Source organism: Synchiropus splendidus, chromosome 8 (assembly GCF_027744825.2).
Source record: "Synchiropus splendidus isolate RoL2022-P1 chromosome 8, RoL_Sspl_1.0, whole genome shotgun sequence".
In the NCBI taxonomy this organism is placed as follows: domain Eukaryota; kingdom Metazoa; phylum Chordata; class Actinopteri; order Syngnathiformes; family Callionymidae; genus Synchiropus; species Synchiropus splendidus.
The window spans coordinates 20,129,312-20,155,719 of record NC_071341.1 but is presented as its reverse complement, the minus strand read 5'-3'; the positions used below and the strand labels follow the sequence as shown (position 1 = coordinate 20,155,719).

Sequence of the window (26,408 nt, the reverse complement as noted above, 5' to 3'; positions counted from 1 at the left end):
GGTGAAGTTGACAGTCAGAGCTCTTTTTCTGCTTCATCTCTGACATAAACAAGGCTCAATAATGTGCACAAAGGTAGCATAGGAGTCAAAACTAAGACTGCTTCAGTTGGTTGTTGTGTATTTTGTTCACGACATAAATTCATTTCTTCGCATATCAGTGTGGCTGGCTGATCATTTTCCGGTGCGTGGTGGCAGGGATTTTTTAAATAGAAACCAAGTGAGGTGAGCGATCTCAAACACTTTTTATGTTGACTCAGACTTAGCAACAAACTAGCATGTTGCTACAGTGTAGCAGACGTGTTGCACTAGCCATCATTTTCATGTAACCTCCAGGTATCATAAGGACCTTTGCACCTCAATAAATTATGAATATTGCATCTGGATTCTTATGCGTCAAGCAAGGCATCAGCAATCGAGTCTCCTCAGCTGTTTTGCGGCAGCAGGTAGCATTCAGGTGGTGGTTTTTCAAAAACATGGGGCTTACCATAAATCCCAGACTGTAGTATAGTGGAATATTAGCCACACCCACTGAATTTAAGAAGGAAAATAGATCTTGATCATGACTCAGTGGCACTGGTCAATAAGCCGCGGGCGCAGTGGTGCTGTGTGCACCGTAGAAAGGTCAGTGGTGCTTAAAAATGCATGAGGATCACTTTTAAACTAGTTTTGAAACCAGTCTCCAGCATGGAGACTGACTCCTGAAACAAACTGGGCGATGTTCTGAACTTGAATCCTGAACTCCTCACAGCTTTTAGAGACATGAAAGCGCTCAGAATGCGCTGTTTTCGCCCGCGTTCCGACACCACAGCTGGTCTCAGCTGCTGCTTCATGTCTCCGCTCCTCCAGGAGATAGGCTGTGTAGGTGGAGCTGCAGACACTGAGGCAGAAACCATTTGATCGCTTTAAGGTCAATTCAAGCGCTTAGTGCCTGTGATGTCATCGATTTGATGTGAGGCTCAATATTTAGCCTGTAAAAATCCATATATTCGCTCTGTCGTTGATCCTCACGATTCAGGCCGTGAGAAAAAAGTAGCGTCTTATCCGGAAATTACAGTAATTCGCTGGGAATTGAAGAGATGAGAGATTTTTTTTTTTAGTACTAGTGCCAGTCGTGCCAGAGTTCAAACCTCCTCTGGAATCAAACCCAGTAGCTCGGCTGCACATGACACTCACAACCAGACCCGGCAACTGAGCACGACATCGGAAGATTGAGCGATGGCTGCTGGGGGGAGCTTTGTGACGGCACTTTGTATCCTGCCTTCATTCCTTCAACTCTGACACGACAGACTTGAGATGAACCGAAATGAATCGAAATTACTTGTTTAAAAAAAAAAGGCAAAATCCTGCGGCGCCGATACTTCAGTGGTGGGATGAATCATTGGAAGAGAAGTGTCTCGGAGAATATAAATGAATGTACTGTTGAGATGGAAGAACTGACAAGAGTTCCGCTTTCTTAAAGCGTGATGACTCTCGGAAGACTGGATTGGTAATCTCTCTCATATGGGAAGAGCAGAGACATGTCATGTATCTTGCTTTGGATTCCCCTGAGGACTGAAGAAGAGGTGGAACGTGATGAAATGTGACTGAATGTTAGAAAGTGAGGAAGGGCACGCTGCGATCCAGAACATGCCTCTCAAATTGTTCACCTGGATTTATCTAGTCATTAAATTACCCCACGGTGAGTACACCAAAAGTACTGCCCAAGATAGTCAGAGGACGTCCACACTCATCCCATTCTACACTTAAGTTCCAGTCGCATGTGCTTCCAGTGTGCAAGGTGTTTGTCTTCTATTCATGATTTATGACTCAAGTTGCATCCAGTCAGTAATATGCAAATGTTGAAGGGAATTTAACATGTCGTTGAACTTCCAAGCACATGTGGGACGTTGTACAGCTCAATATAAAGAAGAAATATTTGACAGCCCCAAAAGCAATTCAGGTGTATATAAGAAGAAAAAAATATTTAATATCAGGCAACCACATCAAAAATGCATTTATTGTTCAAGAACTTTCTTGGGTCCAAAATCTCATCATGAGTGAGGGAGCTCTTTGTTTTGCAGCCATAAATTCCCCAGCTGTGTCAAAATAAGATGCATTTTTCATTGCGCTCTCCTTTACACTTTGTTCTCTTTTAGCTACAATGATGCAGTGAAATATTAATGTTAGCACACACGTTCATAGTGGCGGTGTGCGCCATTCTGTTTTTCTGGAGCCGCTCCCGCTGCTCGTGCTTCTTTCCTGTTGTTTCATAATCAGATCAGTGTTCATATGGCAGCCAAAGCTGCCAAGTCGAAGAAGGAGCGAGTGCACTCAATGAGATTATGACTGTAAGGCTGCTTCTCTGTTGTGTTGAGAAATGTTTCCTCCCTCCGCTTTTCGGAGGTGATGAATGAAACGTGCTAAAAGTGGGTTTACTTTTTGCCAACACAACCCTTTAGTGTAAATGTCAAATGTTTTTGAATAGTAATAAGGACGTCGCAACTGGAAAATATATCCCTCGGTGAACGCTTCATCAAATAGCAACATCACGAGGCAAATTCTGGTGGGAAATTGTGCATTTTAACAAGAGTCAGTTCGAAATATCTAACTATATAAGAACAAATAATGTGGCTGAAGGGGAGTCAAACAGGAGTGGACGTGGTCGCGATGCAGGCGTGTGAGTGCTGCAGTGCAGGTCGGACATTGATTCTCAAAGTGACCTGAATCACATGGACATCGATTTATTTCAGTGTTTTACACTGTTGTTTTTTGTTTGTTTTTTAAACAAATGGGTCAAAAAACTGAATGATGGTTCGTTGAATATCTTCCTAAAATCCTGAACACTGGCAATAAGGAATCACCTGTTCCTTTTCCTAGAATTATGAGATGTGAATTTGCTTGGTGCAATATTTTTTACTTCTGTAACCGGGAAACAAGCAGCTTCTAGTCAGGTACTTGCTATATTGTGTTCTGATTTGTCCTTTTTTCAGTCTTTTTCAGGGTTGTTGCCGTGTTCACTACAATGAAGCTCTAGTTCATCAAATAGTTTTATTTCACATTGTGTCAGTAAATAAATGTTATGAAAGCAAGAAAAACCATATCCAGGGCATTTGTTTAATTCTCTTTTCTCAGTGCCAAATATATTTTATTGAACAAAATGGAATTTTAGCTAAAAATTGACTTCTGTTTTCTGCCATTGCATCACAAGTAAGACCCCAAAACTTGCCTGGAAAACTGAGAAAAGAAGGTGTGCTGCGCAAAAATACTTCTCAAAACATGGGCTGGCATTTTCGCCCCTTCTAGAAGCTAAAACCTGTAGGATCCAAACAGCTTTTCAGTGCAGTCCCTTGCCAACTAGGAGGACACTGTCACTTTGTCGCACTTGGTGGAAACCCATTTGTAAACAAAGGAATGGTGCAAGTGACCATGTCCTCTGCCTTCTAGGTGGTGTTTTCCTGTGGCCCCGGAGAGTTCCGTCTCATCGCTCACATTCTGTCTGCCAGCTGTTGGAGATGCTGATCTGAAGCCTCGCCATGGCCCCCAGGGTTTGATATCTGGTGAGTTCATTGTCCTTTTTTTTAAGCCTCTGCAAATTGAGAAGTAGCACCGATAGCAGCCATTTCCAAGTGCAGCACAACTTCGCAGGAAACGTGTTTGCACTCGTGCATCTGCAGCTCTCGACTGAGAGTGCATCACAATGCAGAGACTTCAGGTGCGGCAGAAAATGAGGTCAAATCGCATTTTGTTTTCATCCACTGCAGGGAAGTCGCTGTCACGTCTGAAAATAGGTTGCTGGTCATGGATTATTAAGAAATGTGGTAGCATTGATCGCGATCTGATGTTGGATCAAGGAGGCAGCAGCCTAAGTCAAGAGGCCCACAGGTGCCCCCCTAAAGAACTGGCATCTGTGCTGTATAGTCCAAGGATATTGCATCATAAGATTTAGCTCAAAACACAATGGTTTGCTTTCTGGAGCTGTTTTATTGTCGCAGCATGTCTAAGGTAATGGTACTTACACATTATTATTGTTCTATTCCAAAGCTCTATCAGTTGAACATTTGGCTCTGTTGCTTTTCATGATGGGAACTCAGCAAGAACTGGACAAGCCAGTCATAGTGACAGTGAGTCAAGAGTCAAAGCAAACCACTGTCTCTTGTGCGGCACATAAAGTGCCTTGGTGGGTGAGATTCAGACCGCTGGTCTTGACTCATGGAATTTGAAACTCAACATGAGACTTTGAACTCTTCACATACATGAAGAGAATTGTGATCTTGAAAATCGTTGGCACCAACATTAAGGTCAACTCTTATTTTAGAACGATTGGTCGACATAGTCGCACTGTGAACATCAACCCAAAATGTTGAATTTCACTGCGGAAACATCAAAGGACACTTACATTTCACATCCCATTTCGAGCAAATAAAATACAAATACAAAGTTTCAAAACCGCAATTTAACAATAAACAATGTCTTCACAACATTTTTTAAAATATTAATTTATATTCTATTTACAACACTACAGTCAGTCATATTGCCATGTTAGTCAATCAGTGCACGTTGTATGCTGACTAGACGACTAGTAGTAGTCACTGACTAATCTGCTGGACTAGTAAACCAGTGTTGACATTTTCCTTCAAGCTACATTGAAAACAGATACAAATAGTGGGATTAATTCACCATTAATCCTGAGTTAACTCAGCCCTAGTGCGATTAATCGAGATAAAGTTGACAGCCCTAAAAGCTCTCAATTTTGCTTGTTTTTTACTTGCTATTCTGGCTTAAAATATGGCATAACACTTAAGACACTTAAAGTTTGATTGGCAGTTTATTTTTACGTTTTTTTTTTTTTTCACTTTTAATTCCAATGCTTCATCGCCAGCCAACATTAATCTTTGAAAGACGCCTTTTCAATGACTTCCTTTGCCAAATGCTATAAATAATATTCCACCGTGTGTGAAGAAAGAATTCTGGGGGGGGATGTTTAATTTAGCCAATCTCCATCTAACCATAAATGGATCATAAAAAAAAGACTCTTTGAAAATATCGGTGTAGCATATAAACGCTAAGCTTCTTCTTTAAATGTCGCTATATAGCATGAAACTGTTCATTAAAATCCAGAGTTAATGATCTGTGCTGCAGAGCAGTCAACCCTGAATAACTGTCTGAAGTACTGACGGTACCTGTATCCCCTTAACATCTGTCTACTGCACTTGAAGTGGATTTCCGGCCTGAAAACGCCGGTGTTCTACATTCGGGTCGGCGTCTGCTGAGCGGTCAGTACGTGGGTTTTGCTGAAGGTGTAGTTTTGCTGAAATGCCAAATTCTCCGGAGGAATTTGTGGTGTGAGGTTGAGGGTTTTTATCTGAACCCTTGACCCTTGTTGGTCGCTGCTTCTGTGGTTCCTGTGGTCGGGGGAAATCAGTCGGTGAAGTATGACAGCTCCCACTTGCCGTCCCGAGAAGGAATAAGACTGGGGCCACTGCTCATTAGCGCTCTTACCGAGGTGCGGCTCCCTTTAGTGTTTCCCCTCCTTCTCATCGCACCTCTAACAAGCCGCCGCTACAACAACGTGCTGCATTACTCTGCATATTCATCTCACCGGCGGTGGATGTTTATGTCATTACATCGCAAATTGAATCCCCACCGTGAAACTTGACCCTAGTTCAGACAATTACACGCGAGTGACTAGAGATTTTTCTCTTTTCATTTTAATCACTGACTTGAATGAGGTGTCTGCTTTCCCTGGTCACACACTTACTTTCATCACGGACGATTCCTGCTTTATGAATGCGGATATTTTTGTGGAATATTTTTGCCCCCTATAGTGCACATTCTTCATAAAAATAAATTGAAGCAGAGCTAGAAGACAGTATAAGATGTTTCCCTGGCACCAATGTTATGCTGAATTCCTCAGCCCTGCTGAGAAATAGAACCCCACAAAAGGAGGACATAGTTCTTCTTCTTCTTTTTCTTCCGGCATCTCCCTTTAGCGGTCGCCACAGCGGATCATCTTCCTCCATCTCACCCTGTCCTCTGCTTCCTCTTCTCTCAAACCTCCAAACCTCATGTCCTCCTTCACCACCTCCATCAATCTCCTCTTTGGCCTTCCTCTCCACCTTCAGCCTGGCAGTTCCAACATCTCAACATCTTCATCTACCAATGTGCTGGCTCTCTCTCCTCTATACATGTCCAAACCATCTCCATCTAGCTTCTCTGACTTGGTCTCCTAAACACCTGAGCACATGTGCTGTCCCTCTGATCTACTGCTTCTTGATCCTTGCATGGCCTACAATCTTCTTCTTCTTTTCAGTTTCTCCGCCCAGGTATGACCACAGCGGATCACCTTCCTCCATCTCCCCCTGTCCTCTGCTTCCTCTTCTCTCAAACCTCCAAACCTCATGTCCTCCTTCACCACCTCCATCAATCTCCTCTTTGACCTTCCTCTCCACCTTCTGCCTGGCAGTTCCAACCTCAACATCTTCATCTACCAATGTACTGGCTCTCTCTCTCTCCTCTGTACATGTCCAAACCATCTCCATCTAGCTTCTCTGACTTGGTCTCCTAAACACCTGAGCACATGTGCTGTCCCTCTGATCTACTGCTTCTTGATCCTACAATCTTCTTCTTCTTTTCAGTTTCTCCGCCCAGGTATGACCACAGCGGATCACCTTCCTCCATCTCTCCCTGTCCTCTGCTTCCTCTTCTCTCAAACCTACAAACCTCATGTCCTCCTTCACCACCTCCATCAATCTCCTCTTTGGCCTTCCTCTCCACCTTCTGCCTGGCAGTTCCAACCTCAACATCTTCATCTACCAATGTACTGGCTCTCTCTCTCTCCTCTGTACATGTCCAAACCATCTCCATCTAGCCTCTCTGACTTGGTCACCTGAGCACATGTGCTGTCCCTCTGATCTACTGCTTCCTGATCCTTGCATGGCCTACAATCTTCTTCTTCTTTTCAGCTTCTCCCTTCAGGTGTGGCCACAGTGGATCATCCTCCTCCATCTCACCCTGTCCTCTGCTTCCTCTTCTCTCAAACCTCCAAACCTCATGTCCTCCTTCACCACCTCCATCAATCCCCTCTTTGGCCTTCCTCTCCACCTTCTGCCTGGCAGCTCCAACCTCAACATCTTCATCTACCAATGTACTGGCTCTCTCTCCTCTGTACATGTCCAAACCATCTCCACAAAAGTTCTTTCAAAAAACACATAACTCCAACTCAACAAAACAGTGAGAAGAAGCGAGGGTTTGACTCCACTTCAAATCTTTTTGTGTTTTTTGGTATTGCAAACAAACATGGTAAGTATTGGATTACTCAGTATTTCAATTTCCACTTTTTTTCCGAGGAACCCCATTTGGAGTACACACTTTTTTCTGTCTCAGTCTCCTTTACAAATTAAGAGGAGATTGTAGTCGGGTTTCCATTCATCTATTCTTTTTGAACTTTCACAAATAGTGAAAATAAACATGATTGAAACACTAGAAATTTGAAAACACATGGCGCACTCTCCCCTCAATTATAGCACTACAAAAACAAATGGAAACAGCCATAAGGCCTCATTTTCTTTTTGTGCCCTTTCGCTAAATTTGCTGAATATGTGGAAACATTTGGATGGAAACCCCACTTGTCTCGATGCCTCCTGTATGCCTGAATGGTGAGGTGCTTGAGAAGCCAACTCAGGACATGCTGGAGTGATTCATTTTCTCTAGTTGGCCTGGGAACGGCGTGGTGTTCCCCAGGAAGAGCCGGGGGAAGTTCAGTGGAAACCTCATTACTTCAGCTGCTGCCTCCAGAACCAGACCTTGGATTAGTAGTGGAAAAGTGGTGGATGGTGTCACAATAATACCTATAAAAATGAATGAAAACACAGACAATATATATGGGAAAAAATACAAATTATATTGCAACACATCTGTGAGGTTGTCCTATCTGAGTTGAGGCCACGGCAGCAAAAAGTCCCAAGGTGGAAAGACATGGAGGAGGAATTGAGGGGAGGAAAGTTTGACAGAAGTGCTGGGGAGGGTGGGTGAGTCTTAAGGTCAGTGAAGTTAGGAGGGCGATAAAGATGAGCATGAGTTTGAAAATAAATGCGTAAATGGATCGAGAGCCTGGAGGTTGCTTGAGGACAGAGGCGATCGGTTTTCCCGAGGATGTTTGGTGATGATTTTTCAATAAGAAATGGAGGTCATTACTGCGCAGTGATGGTGTTATTACATAATGCAACCAGGATATTCATATTATTAAGCGTATGAATTTGCAAGTGAATGGGAGCCCGATTCTCGCGCCTGCATTTTGCGGCGATATCTCCCGCAGATGTTTTTCCCCGACTCTTGTCAGGGTAATCTGAGTCCCGCTGCTTTGCTTTTCCGGTAATACCAAGTTTAGCTGGCAGGGACAGTGAAGCTGGAGTGTAACACCCTGTTCAGATATCATCGGCGAGCTCCCGTGACTCGAGCTCTAATCATCCTGTGAAAAAGGGGGGGAAAAAAAAGAAAGAAGTTAAGCCATCCACTTTGTGTCATCATTAGTTCGGAATAATAGGAGCCTGGAACAGGAAGGGAAGCCTCACAAACACCTGCGTGTGTGCGAGCCACAGTCAGAGATAATAGACGTGCGGCTCCAGGGGAGTCATGCTCAGCATCTCTCTCTCGCAAATATCTTGTTGGTGAGCGCAGATGCACTCTCACTGACTTAAACGGCTTTATCTTGACAAACAGCCGTAGATGCCTCACATACGTGATATTTCTGGCTTGCTGTCGTGTCTATACGTGCTGTTCCATTCATGCTGGTCCCTGTGCATATGGCGCCTTCTGCCTGCGTGTGTTCTCATTAGCGCTGGCGAAGTTAATCCACTTACATTCATGTCCACAACCAAAGGTTTCTTTTATGAAGACATGCTTTGGTACTTCAATGGAAACACTCGACGGTCCGCCACAGCGAAGACACAAATCCTGGATCAGACGTTTATTATTTTCTCATCCTCAGAGGGAGACGTGATGGAATTATATTCTTTTGTTTTCATTTCGCTCAGTGTTGCAAGAATCAAAATGTATATATTCTGTGATGTTTTTTTGGGGAGTAGCACCCAGAGAATAGCCATCATGCAAAAAAAAATGGTGGTGAAGTGAGAGAGGCCCAAAGCAAGATGACTAGCAGCCAAAGTAACAGGTCAGAGGAGACTCATAACCGCCACTCGGGAGACAGAACAACCTGGCGAGGGACGTGTGTAGAGCGGGGCTTTTCATGCAGGTGAGTTGAGTGCTGAATTGGAGTCAGCTGTACTTAAATAGCTGCACTGTTCTCCAGACAGCATGGCCACGCCTCTGACCTGGATAAAAACAGACAGAAACACAGCGGAAATGGTGAAACACGCTCATTTGAAGAAAGCAAAAGACTGTGCTCAGTGGGCAAAGCCAAGTTGGGTTTCCTCAGGGTACCAGGCGTGTGCATCAAGCTGAAGTCCAGACAGTTGTGTAACACTGTTCTGTTATGTGTGTGGCTGTCATCGCTCGTGGGTTTGGTCTGTTTACAGCAGCAGAATCTGAATCCAAAAATTGGGAAATGTGGAAGCGAAGCAACCGATGAGTTGCCACTGTCGTCTTTTCCGACAACCATGAAATCCATAATAGCGACTAGCAATGTCTGACATATGCTTTTGCTAGCTGGCAGCTAGTATCTGCAGGTGTTTCCTGTTAAAGGTGCCTGGAGTGGTCCGTTACTAGTTTAAGAGATTCTTCAGACCTGGTGGGGTGACAGGTTTCTTTGTGAACTGTCCATGGTGATGTCACAAGTGAGCAGAGGGGGCACATGGGGCCCAGAGACGACCGACAGTCTGAAAACCTCTGGGTTTGTTCAGAAGAAGAGAGAAACGCAATAAACAAGGAAAAACACGTCCTTGGCGTGGAGACTCTCGGAAGTCCAAAATCATACAGATATTGTTCTCACTGTCCCGAACACGACTCTAAGGAAAATAGCAATGACAAAAAATAGCAGTACTCTGAGAAGTAGACTGAGTGCACATGGATCAACCAGAAGAAAAACGTCAACCAAGACGGCAAAAATACAGAGGAGTGATTTCATGCTAAACAAGAGTTGACCAAATACCTTCAGCATCATTTGACATCTGATCCAAAGTCCGGACACTTCTTCAAGAGAGTTACTGAACCGGTGCTGACCTCAGATTCCTGCTGGACAACAGCAAGTCCCAAGTGAACTTTGACTCCATGGATTGAAGGATTGCTCTTACTGAGGCCGTGTCTGTAGGGATACAGTCGGCCGTACCCGCTTCTGCGTCAGATAGGCCTTTCTTCCAGCGTGTTCGATCACCTGATACTATTTGATACTTTTTGAAACAGGCCACAGATTGGATGCATTTGAAAACATCGGATCACAGTACCCTGTGTTGGAGAGCTGCGCCACAACTTTTTGGAAACGATGATGTCACTGCCCTGTCTCCAGGGCCCCTGACTCCACTGGGCCCAGTAGGTGGTGCTCTCGGTTTAGAAATGAGGGGAGAGTCCAACACTAAAAATATTTGAGCAGAGAGCGCCATCTAGTGGGCTCTGGAAATGAGGACACTGTTTCATGACGCCTCATCAGCCCATCACTTGTCACATAATAGCACTCATTCACCGACAAATGTTTACAAACAGCAGGCTTAAGCTTTAAATGAGAAATGTTCTGACTTTTCTTCACCAAACGGGAATGACGTGTGTGAAATGGATTCCTCTGAAATAGCGCAGCAAACCGAGCAGCGAGTGGAGCGGCACTCTCCTGTAACTTTTCTTACTCTGCTGTCAGGACCTTTTCACGACAATATGAGTAATATTTCCAGTGATAGTTTTTATGTCCAAACCTGTTTCATTTCAACTGCAGTGTAGAGTCAAGTCTTGCCTTCGACTGACCCCTGACTATTGATGGGCTGATGAGGCTTCATGAAACAGCTTTATCGCCCACTAGATGGCGCTCTCTGCTCTTGAGATTTGAACAATCATTTTGATGAAATCTCCCATTACGCCCACGCCACCAGCTGAGCGCTGAAAATGAGGACACAGTTTTGTGAAGCCCATCATCCCATCACTGCCCTTGACTTAACTCGGTGACACCTGAGACCAGGAACAACACAAACTATAGCAAGCAAATATGACCCCAATAATAAGCAGTTGGTCAGAGCTCAGTTGCTGGCTGTAACAGCAGCACATTTACACTTACAGCCCGAGTAAAAACTTTTCAAAGGCTGAGGGTGAAAAGACAAACAGAACCACCGGAGCAGAAAGACGGAAATTTAACTCCTGAAAATAGATGCTTTTTCCCGAAGGCAGCCGCTAACAACTGTAGAAGCAGACACAAGTAATTAGCAGTTGTGTACACCGAATAAATATTTCATTGATGCCATGAATTCACTGGGATGATCTTCGGGGAGTAAATGATCACAGAACTCAGAATACTTAATGTAAATGGAGTGATATATTCCTAATGTCTACCACCGCTCAAGGGGAAATCATTTACCTCCTGCTGAGAGGATGAAAATGTAAAGTACACAACTGCAGTCGTCTACTCTCTTCTGTCTGGTCATGATGTGCACTCTGCTTAAGTTCCTGTCCTGGAGTTGATCTTGGTGGCCCTTTACTTTTTCTGTGATGTCGCAAATGTGGCGTGAGTGAGGAACTTGTTCCGCCAACAGCAGCCACTTCTTCATTGTCTCGGATTCTGTTGAAAGAGTGGGAGCCCCTAAAGAGCCCTGGCACAGTCTCCTCTTCCATCTGCCTGTTTCGCCACCGAGCCCAGTCCGCACCGCTTGAGATGATGCTCACGTCCAAGCTATTACTGTAATTTGCTTTGGCTCATAGGCAGAGGAGACTGAGGGGGGGGTCGGGGGGGTAGAGGCTGTTCATGAGGCAGGGATGTTATAAGTGGTCCTGGCAGCACAATGAGCTTGCCTGGATGTCCTATTATTGACAAGTGGCATGAGCAGAGCTGTTTTAAAGTGCTCTAATGGCACTGGGCAGTTTGCCACGCTGCCCAAGATAACTGAATTAGCGGTCGGAGAAAGTTTTATAAATGTAGTGTAAGAAATGGCTCCGATCTCATTTTGGAATTGTGTTATTTACGCTGTCATTACTTAGTTGTATCCTGCGACGAACTGCGCTATCAACACCCATTGCAGTTTTTGATGGTACTTTATATGAAGGCAGACAACGCGAAAGGCACGTGAGGATGGCGCAGATCATTTCAAGTTTGGCTTACAAAGTAAAGCACGCCAGCAAAGATTAGCCGTATCGGTTTGGAAATGTTCTTCCCAACTGGCACAGAATGGAAGCAATTACTTGGTTATGCTGCGTCGTAAACGTACGGCAGAGTCCAGGAGCACGTTCAGACTTTAGGGGGCGTTCCATTTGTCCCGTTCAATTGGAATTCCGGGAACACCTCAGCAAATGACTTCCGAGCACAAATGTAACCCAGAAAAGTGATTGTCACGGGCGCGTGCTCATTTTGAGGTTTCAGTTACAAAGACATTATTCGGTAATGTCCTGCTTGCTCTCGGTTTTGATCTATAGTCCATTTGCTCTCTGTATTTTTTTTTTTTCCGCAGGATGAGGAATGATGATGAAATCCAAAAACCCTTCATCGACTTTCACGTATTGCAGCTGCACGTATCAATGCAATTATGGGTCTGCGTTTGACTGCATCAATCTAATGTTGTGGGGACCGCGGTCAGCGGCGACGTGGCGCTGGAATCCTCCAAGATTTTAGCTCTTGCTCGTCACCTTCAAATCACAAGGGATTCTGGGCTTCCATTTCTTACATCCCTGATGTCTGTTCTGTCCCTCGAAAAATCCTCCCGCTCCAACACAAAACAGAAAAAAAGGAACTTCTTATTACTGAGAAATTTTGACTTAAATCGAAATAAAAAAACTAAGTGTTAGCATAAACAAATCTTATTGAAAGAAATGATTTCTTGATTCCCAATAATATGTTTTTTTTCAAGGTAATTTTCAGCAGTGTTTAAATAGTAACAAGGTAAAACAGGAGATTGCAATTCGTTCTTCCAAAGGCGAGAGATTAGCGTGATCAGCTTCTTATTATCATCTTATTTTTATATTGCACTTCCCAGTTTTAAGTTGATGGATGATGACTCATCACCTTATGCAGCCAATTCATGTCAACTAAATATATGTAAACACATGTATCACTCTTGGAAAACACTATTCCTCTAGTGTTTGTAACCTAAATTCTGGCCTAACTTTTTTGCAGTTTTGAGACACTGCACCAGTCCATCCATAATTGAACTCCACCATCAGAGAAAGAAATTGTTCTTCCGACCGACACATCTTTGTGTGTGTGTGTTGTACTCCTGTCTTTGTGTGAATCTCTGTTTTTGATCAACAGAGTGAGGACATTTTGGCCGGTCCTCCCTTTGTCAAGCCTCATTTTGAGGGGTGAAACTACAATGTAGCTCGGTTATTGTAATTGGGTTTTAGTTTGGTTAAGTGTAAAGGTTAAGTTTAGCCACTTGTTTTAGATGGTTAGGTTTAGGGTGAGAGGCTGGCGAAAGGGGTTATGTCAATGTATGTCAAAACGTGTGTGTGTGTTGACTTGTCGTGTTCCGCTGTCCATAGTATGATGGTACGATGGTACAGTTTTTCACTCTGACTTTGTGTTGACTTTAAGGTTTCTATCTCCTCACAACTGGCCAAAACTTCAAGCAACATGCAAAGTTTAACAGTGGAACCTCGGTTCTTGACCACAATCCGTTCCAGACGGCCGTTCAAGAAGCGATTTGTTGGAAATCTGAATCGATTTTTCCCATTACAATGAATGGAAAAAGAAATAATGTGTTCCAAGCCTTAAAACAGTCTTTTGTAGGAGTGAATGTAGAGTGTCTGCTGCAGGTGGCTGTTCCTCTATGTGTGTGGCCGCTGCATGTGGGAGGGGTTGCCGAGTGAGTGAGGTCTCTCCAGAAGTGAAGAGGTGCCCGGTGCGTGTCCAGCTCTGAATGTGCGCTTCTGTGCAGTTTGGCTGTGACAAAGTCATAAACCAAGTCACGCTCTGTCCCAGACTCGCCTCATCCCTGTCCCAGCTCCAGCCCACAACAGGACATCAAACCCTGGAGTGAGCGCTCCAGCACCTCCCCTGTGACACTCTACCACGGTCCAGTGTGGAGACAGGAAAGGTTTTACACCTCAGTATGAAGAAAAAACAGTCAGTAACTGTAGCTAACGGGACACGTCTGCATACAGAGGCTGCGTTATACACAATAACAAAGCGCGTCGTGGGTCAGCTGATCGGGCCGCGCACGTTATGGTTTTTTCCGGCTTTTTTTCTGGTGCTTTTTTTGAGTTTGCTTAGCTGCCATAAACTGTTCTGGTGGTCACATGGCTGTGCTGTCTCTCTCAGGACACGGTCATTATCGGGTCACACAGAGAAAGTTACGTTGTTCAGAGGTTCATTATCCTGATGTAGAGACTGTCGGGAGCCAGACTCTCTGATTTCTAACTGTTCAATGTGAAGCCGACAGTTGTAAAAAATATGAAAACAATATATTCATGTCAAAAACGGATTTATTATTGGTTGAAATTGAGCCTATTTCTCTCACTGTGGTAATTGTACAGATTAATATTGAGAGGAATTCCCTGCTAAATCTAAGACACGCGATGGTTTCAATGACCTTTCTAATACGACACAGAAATTGAGACATACGCTGCCTGGCTCCGTTCAAATATCAACTTTTAACACTGCTGTAAATGATGCCATATTGCTTGTCGAATAAAGAGAACTGGCTAACTATCGCTGCTCATTTTTGCATCGGCCGCTTCAGTATGCAATTCTGCAAATCACAGAAAAAGTGATGAAAGTAAAAGCGAACAAATCTACGGTGAACAAAAACATTGATCAATACTGTGGGGGTTTTATTCACGTAAACTTTAGTGCCGGTTCTTCTTTCTGCTGAGCTCAAAGGAGCACATTCAGCAGCATCAGTGCGTCCAACAAAGTAAATCAACCGGCGTTTATTCTCTCTACTAAGGTTTATTGTGAATAATTCATACGACCAATGTGTTCCGCACAGAGTTGTGAAGAAAAAGAGAAACTGCTGAGTCATCAAACCGTACAACACGATTGTATCTCATCCCTGGAAGTGCTTCTCTATCGTAACCGACTGGATTGGTAGCGATATCAGAGCAGAAAAGAAAATAAAAGAGCTTTTTCTTTTTGGTCTCTTTTTATTTCCAAGGAGTGGAACAAGCCCAAGAAGCAGCTTAGCTTCAAACGCTGCCACTGTTGTCTCAAGTCCAAATTTTTCAGCCTCAATTTGTTCCCCCCAACTTGATGGCTTTTGGAATGCAATTTGGTTTGGTGGTTAATTCATCACATTTACTAATGAACTAGCCACAGAAATAAAAAGAGCGAACTTCTGATGGTGCCACTTTCAACTGTTCGGTTGCGGGCTAATTATTTATGATGTAGCCAGAAGCACAGTGGACCGTAATGAACTCCCTCTGGATGTTGTCATTGTGCTGTTTTTAATGGATTCCCTGCATTTACATTCGGCCGGGCGACTGCGGTGAGGTGGCGGGGGGAGGGGGGCGGAGAGTGGTCCGGTCAGAAGTCCACCGAGAACCCGACGTGCCGGCTGAAATGGCGTTCTATTATGTTTAGCGCGGTTATTTTTGGTCAGTCCATTTGAAAGTGTTTTGTAAGGCCAGCCTGTGATAATGAGACGTTACATAATAGCGTTGTGGAAAACAGAGATTTTTTTATCGCAGGCTTTGGTCAGACTGAGTCAGTGTGTGTTGTGTGATTTAAATACTGTGTTGTTATGTACTCTGAAGTGCTCACGGGGTAAAGGTTGTTCCAGATCCCGGATGGAACGTGGAAGAAACCTTTGTACGAGTGTTGGTTTTGGAGGGATTCTTTCAGGTTCTTCTATTATTTCTGGTGGTATTTTGCAGAGGGAGGCTTGTTTTCTCCGTACTGCTCATTATACGGGAGATTTTGAGTTGGTGGCCAGTCCTTTCATTTTATGTGGACCTCTATGGCCATAAATATTCATGTACACTCACCTTGATAGTGCACGTTTTTTGAAGTCAGAACTACCTCAATTCTTTTTTGTGTAGACTCAACAAGATGAATTTTTCAGAAATGTTGGTCTTTCATTCCACCACATCCCAAAGATGACTTGCTGGATTGACATCTGGTGATCCTTGAATTAAAGCGAAACCAGAGAGGAGCTTTGTGAAGTGATGCATTGGTCATAGGCTCATCGGTCTCAACACTTCTACTATTGGTGATGGACTGATGAGGCTTCATGAAACAGTGTCCTCATTTTTAGAGCCCACTAGATGGCACTCTCTGCTCAAATGTTTTTAGATTTAAACAACCGTTTCAATTGACTCTTCCATCGTTGGTGTCATACGTAGGGCCGACCAAACCGCAGGTGAGGAGAGGAAATAGGAGAGAAAACGGAGGGATTTGAATTGTGGAGACCTTCAATCTCGCTCCTTGCACAGATGGACACACAAACATCCCAAACTTGTACTGTGGAGTATGTATTTTATTTTTGTTTATCATCATATTTCCTTTTTTTGTCTGTGTCTTAGTGTGTATTAGTGTGTTGAATGTGTATGATCATGCGAAATATATCTTAAAAATGAGAGTGTTATCGCAAGATTAAATGAAATCTCATTCTGTATAAACTTGCTGCATATAGAGTAAAGTCTCAATAAAGTCTATCTAAGTGTAACAACCCAACACACAGTCAAGAACATTCTGTAGAGGCACTGAAGAGGCTCGACAACGTGCCAAACGCAAAACGTTGCGAACATTGTTGGCCACTATTGTCGTGATCAAATCTTCTTTCTTTATTGCTGTTGCTATCCTGAGTACCTTGGTGACAAGTTTGTTCTCGCACAAGTTTGCCCATTTTCTTCTGACCTCTGAGATCAACGAGGCACTTTTTCTGGATAGTTTCTCTTTTCCGGACCGTTCTGTGTGATTCCAGTAGATAGTAGAAATACTCGGACCAGTCCGTCTGTGACCAACAACAATTTAACTTTGAAAGACACTGCGCTACTTTATAAAAAGCACTTTTTTTTTTCTAAAAAGATGTATTAATTGTATATAATTCTACTTTTTTTAAGAAAGTAAGGGGTAAGTTACTGTATTAAGATGTATGAGAAAATATATTCCCTCCTTCTTGGTAAGATATGGTGGGTAATATTTATTGTTCCCTAAATAAATCTGTGCAGAAGAAATCAGTTCAAGGACATTTGAGAATATTTGACTGATTTGTAGTCTGGCATTTTTGCATGAAAGGTTTTACTGTACATCATCACCTCTATATACTGTTCATTCAACAGGTCTAACTTGTAAAGTGACCAACTTGTGTTGCCTTCAATATAGTTGTTTCAGAACTTTTGCCACTGAGTCTCCACTTGTCTCCACTCCTGTCTCCAGACCATGTGATTCCTAATATTAAACTTTACAAACTGCTATTGTTCGAGAGTCAAATTGAGTCATTGCTCATCCTTAATGCATTACAAATGTTCAGTAAAAGAATTAAGATACAGAATAAATCATCTCATGGCTTTAACCCGAACAAAAAGTGTCTTTCAGGCTGAACTGACACGCCTGAGAGGTTTGTGATCAGCAGCTGTGGCGTCGTTGAATTCCTATTATACATTACACTGACAGATTAAATGTTTCAACCCAATTTCCCTGAATTTTAGCGTCGGGGGGGGGGGAGTGAGGATTACATTTTGTGTGATAATGAAACCCCTTTTTCAACGTGGCTTTGACACGTTTTCATTCCTCTCCATTCGAGAGCTGCCTGTTAAAATTTAGGAGCTTAATTTCATGAAAATAAAAGTTCTAAAGTGGCAGTTAGAGCTTTGTTTGGACAATACCAAACCTGGTGATTGACCACGAGCTTCCGCTTCAAAGTCTTCAAGGCTGAGCTTCTTCACTGCACCAGTGAGTGAAGGACAAAACCAAGTTTCGTCCTCGCCAAATAAAGTTAGTTGATTCATTTTGAACATGCTTTTTAAGCACCAATGTTCTTGAAAAACTCAAGCATCTTATACACCTGTGTGTCCTTTGATCTCATCTCAAACATCTTCTGCTCATGTCTGATTCCTCCCTGGATCCTTCTTGTTTTAAATCTCGACATGTCTTGGCTGAGACGTGGATGACTCCTGCACTGCCGGGGGAACGCTGTCTTACAAGTAGCATGAACATAGCACACACAAGTGGGACTGTGCTCTGGGTCTTTTAGCCTCTCTCAAAAGGTTGTTCCACATTTAAGTTTGTCTCTTGCCACAATACAGACGTGCCGGAACTCTAAATCACTTTTCTACCGACTGATTTATAGCCAACAGATTTTTCTCTTCACTATCTTGAAAGTGAATTTCCCTCATTTAATTTCAAAAGTGGCAGCATGGAATTCAATAAACAAGTGATGAGACAACACTATTCTTTGTCCATCCATCCACTCTCATCCGCTAAGGCGAGGTTGGGTCACAGCGGCAGCAGCGGTACGAAAGAGCCACACACTTCTGGAGGAACGTCACTTTACAAAGTTTAAAGTTTACAAATAGCGAAAAACGTTTCCAAGTTTGTAAAGGTGTTTTCAGAGTTTGTAAATGTGCTTTCAGCGTTTGTGAATGTGACGGTCCGGTGGTGGTTGCTGGAATGTTCCACTTGTACCAGTCGCAGATTAAGAGTCGACAAAATGCAGAAAGACGTTAAACCAAATGTACAAATTTATAAACTCTCAAAACACATTTACGACCTTGGGACTACACTTACAAACTCAGGAAAAAAAATAGTTTGCTAAAGCAATTTGTTTGAAATGTTCTAAATGTGTTTTGCTATTTGTAAGTTTGTTCCACTTCTCAGCCACCGTACACCTCAGTGTGAATCAAGAAGAAACGCTCTCTCTGAGTCCAACTCTTCTGTCTCATGCTCCATCCTTATCCTTCACTCCTGACCCCAAGATACTTGATCCTCGAAGCAAGATCTCTCCCCTGTGGACAGGCCATTCTGCTCTTTTCTGCTGGAAGCAGTTTCAAAAACATTCAAATGAAACCAGTGAAATCTCATTTAGGTTCTATATCTAGATCTAAAGGTCTAACAAGAGGCTCCTTTTGTGCTGTAGCGACAGGTCTGTGCGGCACAGGAAGTTATTCTCAGCACCTTGATATCTTCCAAGGTTCAGTTTCTGATTCTTTTGCCTGTATTTCCAGGGATGCTTCTTGATCAATCCTGCAAATCTTCATCCACACAAGCTGGTCGCCTAAGTGAGACAAACTACAAAGACGCTGCGCCTCATAATGTGTTGGGAGCTTTGTGGGTAAAGATCCATCTAAATGAATCAAATCGCTCAGTTCAGGTAACAAAAACCTGTGAGCGGAATTTGCATTGCAAGAGTGCCGCAGCCAGGGCTCTTATGTATTCCGCCTGCACAGTTTCTCCAGCTTAAAGCGGAGAATTCTGTCTGTGAGCAAAAATGTTTTAGGATGAACTTCAGCTGAATGTAAATGATCCAGCGCAGGAGTTCATAAGTGTGATATGATCAAGTCTGTGCAGAGCAGGCGCCAAATAACAAACAACTTCTGCAGTCGACAGTGGTTTGTTGTGAGTTAGGGGTCGGTTTATTAAAGGTTTTGCCTCCTAAAACACGTGCAAACACTCTCCAAACAGCAGACAATTGTCATTCATTGCTATCAATTATGATGCATTTTATTTGGCTGAGGCAGATTCTAAGTAGAACTCGTGTCTCTATGTAACACCCTCGTGTTTGTGGAGATGTGCAGTGCTTGCAGTGAGGAGACATTGCAACAATGAAAGATGACACTGAGAGCACATTTTTCATCCCCGTTTTTTTCTTTTTTTTTCTCATCAACAGACCACTTCATTCTTCTGCTGACACACAGCAGAGACTGCTGCGCTGGTCCGTCCGTCTCTGGTGTGTGTAATAAAGGATCGCACTGGCAGCATGACTTCACTTCTCATATATGTGTTTGCTTTTAATTGGGAAGGTTCATAATGGTGGCGTCCTCTGCTTGTGTCCCACCAAGTCACCCCCAAATGTATTGGAAAAAAAACTCTTCACCACGTTATTTTACATGATAAAAAGCCGGTGTTTATGTAATTTACCATTATATTCCTTTAAATCTACGGCAGGCTCGGGCGTTTACTGCCCCAGCGCAGCCATTTGCATCTAAGCATTGACATTGCAGGATGCTTTATTTGATACACAAATGGGAGTAGTGAGGCTCAGACTCCCTGTTCTGAGAGCCCATGTAGCTCCTGCAATATGTGTTGAGAAAAACCCTGTCCCGACTGTCTGCACAGAGGCTTTTCTGTGAATTATGTCAAACTGCAACGCCGCAGTTTCATTATTTGTGCTCACTGAGAATCACATGTTGTTATTTATGACTCAAACTCGCTGGCCGTCCCTTTTCTCTCCGACACACACTGCAGGGTTACCTACACTCAAGGCATCTATATTAATTATGTTTGTTTTTTCTTATTCATGAACCAATTGGGTCCGTTCATTGGGTGATTTTATGATGGCAGAATAAGAGCTATAGGTGTTACAGGTGTAAATCGAGTGACATTGTAAAATGATGAATGTGTTTTGGGGCTTCGAGTCATTAAGATGCAAATGATTTTCTTCTCCATAATGGCTCTGAAGTTTAAGCAAAAATCGGAGGCGTAAGCATGGACCTGTTAAGGTGCGAGAGCAGACTCATTATATTATATTATATTATAATACATGTGTACATGAACCCATGAGCTGCTCTCTTTTCTGATGGAAAATGTAGGGGGCGAATCATGCTTTGTGTTCTGTGGTGTCTGTTAGTGTCTCTAGTGGTGGGAGTTTTTCAGAACTTTCTTGCACCACGACAGCTCTCGCCGTATTTAGGTAGGAATTTGGAACTTCACCCAAATGAGGTGATCTGTTTCTTGTCCCATTAGCCTGAAATTTTTGTGTTCAACCTTTTCTAAGTTATTTTGCCAAAGGGACGAACGCCAACAATCCCATAGCCTTGTTTGGAGCAGGTAATGTTCTTTGCTATCAGGCTTGTGCACAGGCATTTTGGGGGCGAGGTCCTCAAGCCAGAGGAAAAGCGCACAAAATATTATAAGTAGTAGTATGTAGTAGTGTTATTATTGTGCATTTGAGATTGAAGAGAAAGGGAGTGACTTTCTGAAGAATGTACCGTATTTTCCGGACTATATAGCGCACCGGAATATTAGCCGCACGCACAAAATCTAAGAAGGAAAATAGATCTTTTTCATACATAAGGGTCTATAAGCTGGGGGTGCACTGTTGCTGTCTGTGCCGCAGAAAATGTTTGGGGATCACTCTAGTTCTAGTTTTGAAAACGGAGTCCAGCATCGAGACTGACTCATGAGACAATCTCGGCAATGGAGGGAACTTGAATCATGAACTCCTCACATCTTATTTACATTTAAAGTGTTCAAAATACCCTTTTCACCCTCCAGTAGATCGTCTCTGTTGGTAGAGCTGCGGACACGCGGAGGAAAGCAGCGCAATGTGAGCGCTTTACAGGTAAATAAAATGCCTGTGATGTCATCGGTTTGATGTGATGAGGCTCAGTATTTTTCCCAGCATGACGCTGTAAAAATGAGGGGTGCTGCGAGAGACGGGGAGAACACTCAGCGGGAGCAGCTGTCTCTTTCATGAAAGCTCCCACTCTGGACGTTCGCAAAAGTTTCAGATTCAGGTGGTCAAAGAATACGGCATCTGACACACACAAAACAGCATCGGCTTCGGATACCCGAGAAAGGCTGGTCATCTGGCTTTGAATTAGTGTTTATTTCTTGGGCAATATGCTTCGCGTTCTGAATGTCACGCTCAGACCGGCGAGTGTCTGCGAGTGACCGCTGGTTCAAGCAGTTTCATGATCCATGGAAAACCCTGTGTGCTCCGTCAAATGCTGGTGTTTTAAATATCCTATTTAGTTCGTCGTGCTTGTGCAGCAGGATGCAAACTTGACATGACAGACTGGAAAAAACCTCCGCAGTAGACGTGCTGTTGCCAAATGAGCGGCGAGTCGGCAGGGAGGAGCGGACACACCACAAACTGCGGGCGGTGATTCATCTGAGTGCCGGCTGTCACGTGATCAGATTTTGTGATGGTCATTCACCGATCACGCCGGGTTCAGCCTTTCAGTGGTGGCCGATTGACTGGAGCATCCCTTGTAACAATACATATATTAGCCGCATCGTAGCATAAGCCGCAGGGTTCCGACCGCAATGAAAAAGTTGCGGCTTATAGTCAGGAAAATATGGATAAAAGGACACTTTTCTCATCCGGGGACCACACATCTTAAAAGGCCAGAGCATTGAGATTTGGATTGTTCCCCAAACTGGACAGGAAGCACTGAGGATGTTCCCGTCTTGATTAGCTCCCTCTGTCTACCACGATGACCCGGGTCTCGAGTTGGTTGCGGATAACTGATGGATGGAGGTCGTGCGGTAATTACCGCCAGCGCAAGCGTTCAGAATTGATTATATTTATGAATGAATGGATTCCAAATGAATTACAGCGGGCAGCAGCAAAGGGCAACACTCAATCACTTAAGGGTTCAGCCTGCAGGCCGAGCGAACGGCCGTCGCTGCGCACTGTCATTGTTACTAATGTTCTCTATCGGCCGCACCAAACTATTCAAGTTTACAGAGCGGCAGGGGTTGGTGCTTCCCACTTCCTTTTCATTGAAAGTTTGAGTCGGAATGTAAATGAGAAGCCGTCTTGACATGATTATAATATGCAAATGATCCTCCTGTTTATGACAACACCCCGTACCTTTGCCTAATGAGATGCGACCGGAACTCCCCGGGGCTGTGGATCCCTTGCTTCGACGTCCACCGGTGGAAACTGCTGTGACTCCTGTGAACTGGGGCTGTCAATAATTATGCTGCACCCTGACAAGTGTCACACAAGGGCAACAAGCAGTCCGCTGTCTAATGAGTGTTGACGGGATTTTGACAATGTCATGTCCGCCAGATGTCCTTGTCTTGTTGTTTATCCTCAGGTGTGGTATTGTTTGTGCCAGTAATGTTTTCAGTGTCTCAGGGACGGTTACTGATGGGATTTAGTGTCGGTGCGATTGGACTGTAATCGCTTTGGAATTTTACCCTACAAACAACATAGAAATTGCGTCCCAAGAGTCAGTTCAGGAATCTTGGGTCAGATTGTCATGGCCGAATCCCGAAAGCTGTGCTTCTTGACCTCTTGTTGAGCCCGTGAGCAGCAGATCCATTTTGTTCTTTCGGACCAGGAGCCACCAGACACCACCCTGTCTCTGGCTCCTCACATCACTTTTCAGTCAGTAAGTCCCTGAAGCCAGTTGAAGTAGCTCAGTCGTCTTTTTAGGACACCTCCCTGGTGAGGTGCATGTCTTACCCCAGATGTACTGAAGAAACCATGTCTCTTGAGTGTCTTGGAAACACCTCAGGATTTCCCCAGAAGAGCTGGAAGGATGGATGGACAGACGGATGGATAGTGACAGGGTAAGGCAGAAGAACCGAGCCAAACAGAAATCCATGTTTCTAATAAACCCTTCTCTACCTTTCATGAGCTAGTATATTGCCTCACAAGACAAAAGTTCCCATCTGAAGACCAAAACACTGCCTCATCCACCCTTCAGCCTTGCAGAACCATCATTGCTGCCCAGCTTTTCTGCTCTCTTGTGCCATATATTAGAAAAGTCAATAGTCGTCATGGGTGAGGCAACTTGTTTTGAATCCGCAAGCAGAGAGGTCTCATGATGCAGCCAGGCAGCCAGGTTCCTGACTCTCTTTACGGGTTTTGTTTCGGAGCTTTGTGTTGCTGTTGGCCAGGATTGTCAACAGTAGTTTGAAAGTTATTTTACCTTTCATTTTATATTTTGTCTGTGCCAGCGTTTCAGTGTATTATGCAGTGGGGAATAATTGGGACAGATTTGACTCGCTTCCAAGCCTGCTGAGACTCTTTGTTCTGATGTAGAAGGGAAAAAGTCTGAGTCAATTATTACTCATCAAACTGTATTTATGTCCAATAGCAAGCTTTACATCCAGCTGGACGCTCAGCTCAGCCGCATCTTTGTTGTCAAGTATGTTCCCATGACGGATGAAGAGACTTAAAATACCCCCTTTACTTGTTGTTGTTGTTATTCAAACCCTCCAATATCTTCACTCTTTCAACTGCCTTTGCTTCAACTTCCAGGATGCTGTGCTCACAATACCAGTCTCCCAATTCACCCACTCTTCACGCCAACTTCAGTAGATCCCACATACTTTATAAGCAAGGGTAGATTAAAAGGCAGAACCTCAGAAGGTCCCGGACTTGATTTTAAGGTGGTTTGAACGTAACAGTGGGATACAATACGACTGTGTACAATGTGTTCTGGGAGGAGTCCCAGCATCCACCCAGGACATATCACTCCGCTGAACATTTCCCCCCAAAAAAGCTTCAATGCTAGCTTGGTCTTAGATAAATGGAAGACTGGATGTACATGTGGATCTCCTTAAATATAATCTCCCAGCAGTTGAAAAACAGGTAGAGGTGGGCTGTGCCACATTCACCGCGAATTAAAATGAACTTTTTAGATTGGAATTGCATTTAAAAAATGTTCAGAATGTTGCTGATTCTCGTGCCTTCGTGGGACCCTGGCTTTGCGATCGCGGACACTACATTTCGAGCGAAAGTCCCAAGACACGCAGTAGCAGTCCCTCTGGAAAATTTGGACACCCTGTCCAAAAAAATCCTAGCGAAAAGCCTGCCTGCATAACGCGACTCAGATGGCATAGCTGTATTGTGAAGCACGTGAAAGTAGTCCAAAGCATTTGTCTTTACAAATATTTAGATAAAGAAGAAATCACTCACTGAATTTTGTGCCGGGTTCAAGCCATCTAATTCCTCTACCATCACTTGGGACTTGTTGCCCCTTCGGCAGCCAGTTTTTGGCTGAGCTGAAGCACTTCATGTTGGGGTCAAGACCGTGTTGAGACCAGAGTAGACAAGAGGACCGGACTGAATACAAAACAAACTAGTGTGTTCCAATAAAAGCATTTCAGTTCTTGATTTATTTTGTATATAGGCTAAAGTTTCTGATGCAGAAAGAAGTAAATATGTGAGTCTACATGACTGATATGCTTATCTATCTGTATTCACTTTGGTCTCTTGGTCGGAGTCTCTACGGTCTGGTCTTGGTCTCAACTACAGCGCTCACACACGGGCACTTTTTTAGTGCTCAACCAAAAAACTTTTTTTTGTTTTTTTGGTGATATATTATGATGCATTCTGGACACCCTCGTACTCTAGATAAATCATGGTTATTGCTTTAAAAATGAATGAAAATTTAAATTTAAATTCCCAAATAAAAGCAACATAAGGTTAGGGCTGCTAGGGTTTTTGCGGATCCTTTGAGGTCTGAGTCAATTCCAGTGTTTTCTGAACGTGCCACCATATAGAAGGAGACGCAGCGAAGCTATTCACAGTGAATCCTCATGGTAGCCATTTTTTTTTCAATCAAATGTTGAACACCAACGGCACCTGTGGAGCCTCGGCTTATCAGCGACATTCTGAACAAACTAGCATGGCAAGACAATTTCATCACGGCTCCTGTTGCTGGTGACTCAGTCTGCACACAGGATTAAAGTGCACAAAGGAGAGTTTTCTTTTGTTCTTGGATCCACCGTTTCCTGTACGTCATCGCGCTCAGGAAGGAGTGAGAGTGACGGGAGCAACGTGTGAAATAATATATCGACTGTGAAGCTTGAGCAATGTTGGTTTTAATATAGTTCATGTTGAGTGAGACCTGCTCCCGGACGTAAGTGGATCTGTCGGTGTTGGTATTGTCGAACGCAAGCTTCAGCTTCTGAGAGCGAAATAAGGTCATTTTTGAGGCTCATGAAGTTAAAAGATTTTCATTTTAATGTGACAAGATCATGTAGACCAGAGGTGGGCAATTAAATTTCCCAAGGGGCCGGGTTATATATTGTGACCGTTGAGAAGGGCCGTCAAACACAAAGAGAGGAGGACAAGAGAAAATAGAAAATAAAAATCATGTGTGATTATGAATCTACACTGTAAAAATACATAGAAACTGTTGGTTTGTTGTGTTTTATTTAATTTAAACCACATTCCATTTAAAGATTGTCAATGTGGCTCATACATTTCAAAATTTACTTAAGGGACAAGAAATGCTCCTAAAATAGTCACGAGAGAAGATTTAGAAAAAATAATTAAAGAAGAAGGTTATGTTTCAGTTACATCATAATAAACAAAAAACAATCCATAAGACAAAATGTCAGAGACAACAACAATGTCAGTTTTATAGTTTTGCTCTGACTCCAGGAGGGCCACATAAATACAGTCAAAGGGCCGCATTTGGCCCCCGGGCCGCACTTTGCCCAG

At 43.5% G+C, this 26,408-nt stretch overlaps 1 protein-coding gene across 6 annotated transcripts in view; it reads left to right on the top strand.

Annotated features, from left to right (window-relative positions):
- The window catches only part of lrfn1 (leucine rich repeat and fibronectin type III domain containing 1), a 200,294-nt gene that overhangs the window by 147,188 nt on the left and 26,698 nt on the right, over nt 1-26,408 (top strand). For all 6 annotated transcript variants that reach the window (XM_053872377.1, XM_053872378.1, XM_053872375.1 and 3 more), the window contains one exon: nt 3,424-3,536. The gene's annotated coding sequence lies outside the window, so the exon portion shown is untranslated. The remainder of the gene's footprint in view (nt 1-3,423; nt 3,537-26,408) is intronic.